Source organism: Mesoplodon mirus (assembly GCF_964341445.2).
Source record: "Mesoplodon mirus genome assembly, chromosome: 16".
Lineage (NCBI taxonomy): Eukaryota > Metazoa > Chordata > Mammalia > Artiodactyla > Ziphiidae > Mesoplodon > Mesoplodon mirus.
Window position 1 is genome coordinate 37387427 of NC_138992.1, and position 4692 is coordinate 37392118.

Sequence of the window (4692 nt, forward strand, 5' to 3'; positions counted from 1 at the left end):
ATGGGCAGCTAGCTTGAGTTAAACTCTAGATCAACACTCCCAGTCAAACACCCCATAGAAGCTGCGGGACTGAAACTCTGACCCATATAAGCTGTGAGTGCACAGAAAGCCTGGTGGGACATGCAAGGCCCGCTGGGCAAGAGGGCTGGTGATGGTGGGCTCTCCCAATATGGACACGCGAACATGTATGCTGGGGAAGGGGTCCCCGGGTGGAATGCTGGGCTTGGGCTTGCTGCAGGAGCCAGACTCAGAAGCCCCTGAGAGAGGTGTCTACTCCGGGAGGAGTACTAGGGTTACTGAAGACAAGAACGTGTCCCTGGAAGGTCAGGTAATCTTCTTCTGACCCATCAATACTTAAGATTAACGAAGGGTTGCAGAACAGTCAGTCTTTCCGAGATGTATTCTTCTGACGTCATTAGCCAAAGCCTCTCCCAGTCTATTCGGCTGGTGATGTCCAGAAAGATCCCAATACCTGGAGGTGGGACTTGGGGCCGCATATTGTTCTGGGAACCTGGCAATGAAGATGATTTGCACAATGAAGTAACCACTAAACCGCAGCTTAAGTCCGGTCCTCGGCCTTCTTTTTCTGCTCGAGAGTCCAGGAACATTTCCTTAAAAGCCAGAAAATCCGTAAACGTGAGCAGCATGTCGAAGATGTCACCGGCCACTTCATCTTTATGGTGCTGTAAAGTTGTAGTGAAAGCCGCCATGTTAAATCCAGGAATCCGCTCCAACAGCTCCTCTATATACTTTTCTACCAAAGAAATACATTCGTTAAAAATAGGCGTGTAGGAGAGCTTATTCTCTTCCGTGTCTTCAAACTCCTGGTAGTAAATACTTGTCTATGAAATTCCTCTGTAATAAACGGAACTCATCATCCATGATAATGTCCTCTAAATATCCAACCACAGCATCAAATTCTGCACCAGAGGCGGAAGAGAAAGCGCGAAGCTCTCTTCCTCTAGGGCGTCCATCGCCGCCGCCACTGTCTCATCCACCGGGCGCGGGCGAGCTGCCCGCGGGCCTTGTACTCCGCCCGCGGCCCGGGCCCGGGCGCAGCCTCAGCTTCGCTCCGCAGAGACCCAAGCGGCACCGGGGAGGCCTCGCCGCCGAGGCCACAGCTGGCTCACGGCCCAGCCGGGTAGCGCCTGCGCGCGAGGCCTGGGCCTCAGGCTCCCCGGCTGCGGCCACGCACCGGCCTCCAAGCCCGGCCAGGCCTCACTAAGCTCGCCGCTGCCGCCGGCCGCCCCTGCTTTCTTACACGCTACAAACCAACTGAACGAATTCCTGAGCTGGGAACAAGATATTGTGAAGTCCCAGCCCGAGGGCCGGCTGTGCTCCTGGCCCAAGAAGGAAAGTGAACCCACAGACTTTTCTCTCCTATGCTTAAAGTAATGCAAAACCCAAAGTAACGAAACGAATGGCTTTATAATCAGAGTGATGAGTTTATATTTCTTGTTTCTTCATCACTTTGTTTTAGGAAGCCGGGAAAGAGAAACCCTTGCCCTTGGTAACTAACTTTTGAATCACCAGCAGAGGGCAGGCATTGCTCACCTAAAGGAAACCCGGAGTTGCCCGTCTGCGTTCAAGTAAGTACAGGCTGAAATGGCAGTATCCGCAGGAACCCGCTGATGGATCAACTCCATCTCCTGGTCGTTTTCTTGATCCCTGTCACAAGAGACACGATTAAAGTCGTCTCACGCAGTTATAATTCTGTATCAGGAAAGATTTGATTTCTTCTCCTTTTGGGAGACAACTACGTTGAGGTGATGAGAAAATCTTTCTTGAAAAAAAAGTATTATTTTTCCTAATTAAAAATAAAGCATAAGCATTGAGGAAAATTAGAAAAAAATATAAAAGCACGAAGGGAAGGAATTTTCACCTCCCAGAAATGATCCCTGTTGGTTTGCTTTTTGGAGCTTTTTCTTCTAATCTCTTTTCTATGAACACTTCTGAAATGTATTTGCAACAGTAACACATGAGGGGTCCTAGACACACTGATAAATGTTTAAACATGCCGTGCTTTCTTGCCTCTGTGCCTTTGCTCACCCAGCTGAACTGGAGACGCCTTTACTAATCTCTGAAAATCCAAATCCAGGATAGTTTTTAAAGTCAGGCTCAAATGTCTTGCTTGATTCTCCCCAGCTGGAATCGATTTGTTTTCTCTGTATTTTTTGTGTCCCTCTGTTTATGACTCTCATGGCAATTACCGTCTTTTGCCTTGTATCATGATTTGTATGTACAGTTGAATCTTCCTACTGGGTAGGTCTAAATCTTTTGAATGTGGGAATATCAACTTCATCTGCAGAACATAGGGTTATCACATAGTAAATATTCATAAATATTTTTTAAAAGAGGAAGAAAGGAAGGAAAGATGGAATGCCATTTATAATGCCATTTGGTGGAATTTTTCTCAGAGTAGAAGATTCGGAGTTGAATTGTGTCCTCCAAAATAATATGTTGAAGTCCTAATACCCTGATACCTGTGAATATGACCTTATTTGGAAATGGGGTCTTTGTAGATGTAATCAAGTTAAGATGAGGCCACACTGGATTAGAATGGGCCCTAGACCCAATGACTATAAGGAAAAGGATATATGGTCACAGAGACCCACAGAGAGCGGGGATGAGCCCGTGATGACCAGGCGGAACTTGCCGTGATGGATCTACAAGGCAGGGATTGCCGGCTACCACCAGAAAGTGGAAGAGGCAAGGAAGGATTCTTCCCTGGAGTCTTCAAAGAGAGCATGACCCTGCTGACACCTTCATTTCAGACTTGTAGGCTTTAGAACTGTGAGAGCATAAATTTCCATTGTTTTAATCCGCCCAGTTTGTGGTCATTTGTGACAGAAGCCCAAGGAAACAAATGCATCATGTTTGGGATTCTTAGTGACAACAGGCCCCCCAGGAGTGAAGGCAAGTTCTATGGATATTTGGATGGAAGTCAGAATTCCAAGGAGATATAAGGAGTTCTTGGTGAGAATCAGACAGAAGTGGGTTCTTAATGGGTTCAAAGGTAGGTTTCAGTTATTTCTTTGCCAAAATTTTAGCACAGGCACTCCGTCTTTTCCGTTCATTTATTTTATTTTATTTCCCCCCCTTCATTTATTTTTGAAGGCATTTGTCCTGACTGAAGGTCTTTGAAAAACATGGCCAAAGTGAACCATCTGATTTCTTCTGTGTCATCAACGGAGTATTTCTAAATGCATGTAATGGTATTGGCATCTTCTTATCTCCTAAGTAGTTTCTGTTGTATCATGATATATTTGAAAGGATGATGTGAAAAGCTAAAATACGGTAACCCCCTAGCTCAAACTCTTAGAAGGGAAGTATGGATTTTCATGTACTGCAGCCATTCATTTATCTGTTTTCATCCTAATTAAGGTTCTTATGGATTCTGAGGATTAAATTATAACTGGGAAAATATTGCCAAAGTAGGGGAATGGAGTTTCCTCTCTGAAATAAGCCCAGTTGTTCCCCCTCACCCCCACGACTCAGGTAACTGAGATTTTATGGTCCAAGATAGGTAGATCAATTCTTAGAATAAAATGACTTGCTGGGAGGTATAGGTGAGACTGCTTGGTATATATCATCATCTCTCCCCATGGTAGGAAACATACGTCAGCAGACATCTAGATGACTTTCCTTGGGTTCCCATGGTGACCTTCACATGACTCCAAAATGGCAGGAATAATGATGAAGATGATGGTGACAAGGATTACAATGTGTCATCACTGGAACAAAAACAATAGCAAACACTATTTATTCCAGAAAGGATTTTAACCTAGCAGTGTCTGGCACATAGTATCCACTCAATGAAAGTGCTGGATGAAAGGAAAACATGAATGAACGAATTAGAGGAATTGAATCCCTTATAACAGTGCCCTTTATTGCTTTGTGACTGAGTTTATTTCTGTAATTTCCTATCTCTATGTCTGGGAGTGAGGGAGGCTCAGTAGATATTGACAATACATGGCCAGAGCTGTTAATTTTGAGCAGTAATGAGTTTTGGTTTTTCTATATCATCTCCTGTCTTTTTTTTTTTTTTTTTTTTTTCTTTTTGCGGTATGCGGGCCTCTCACTGCTGTGGCCTCTCCCGTTGCGGAGCACAGGCTCCGGATGCGCAGGCCCAGCGGCCATGGCTCACGGGCCCAGCCGCTCCGTGGCATATGGGATCCTCCCAGACCGGGGCACGAACCCGTATCCCCTGCATCGGCAGGCGGACTCTCAACCACTGCGCCACCAGGGAGGCCCTCATCTCCTGTCTTTTCAGGGTCACTGGCTCTTGAGCATATTAGGGCTGGGATTTGATACTAGACAAAGATTTCTGGGCTGCTGTGATGCATTGTCTACAAAACCAAAGGCAAGGGACTTCCCTGGTGGTGCCGTGGTTAAGAATCGACCTGCAAATGCAGGGGACACGGGTTTGAGCCCTGGTTTGGGAAGATCCCACATGCTGCAGAGCAACTAAACCCGCGAGCCACAGCTACTGAAGCCCGCATGCCTAGAGCCCGTGCTCCACAACAAGAGAAGCCACCAGAATGAGAAGCCCGTGCACCGCAACGAAGAGTAGCCCCCGCTTGCCGCAACTAGAGAAAGCCTGTGCACAGCAATGAAGACCCAACACAGCCAAAACAAACAAACAAACAAACAAAAAACACCCAAAGGCAACTACATTGAACGTTACCAACG

The 4692-nt window shown here is 46.3% G+C and overlaps 1 pseudogene across 1 annotated transcript; it reads right to left on the bottom strand.

The window, feature by feature from the left end:
- Positions 1-228: 228 nt before the first annotated feature.
- LOC309792097 (ADP-ribosylation factor-like protein 2-binding protein) lies at positions 229-974 on the bottom strand (annotated as a pseudogene). Its single transcript has one exon. The product of its transcript is annotated as an ADP-ribosylation factor-like protein 2-binding protein (transcript).
- Between the last annotated feature and the right edge of the window lie 3718 nt (positions 975-4692).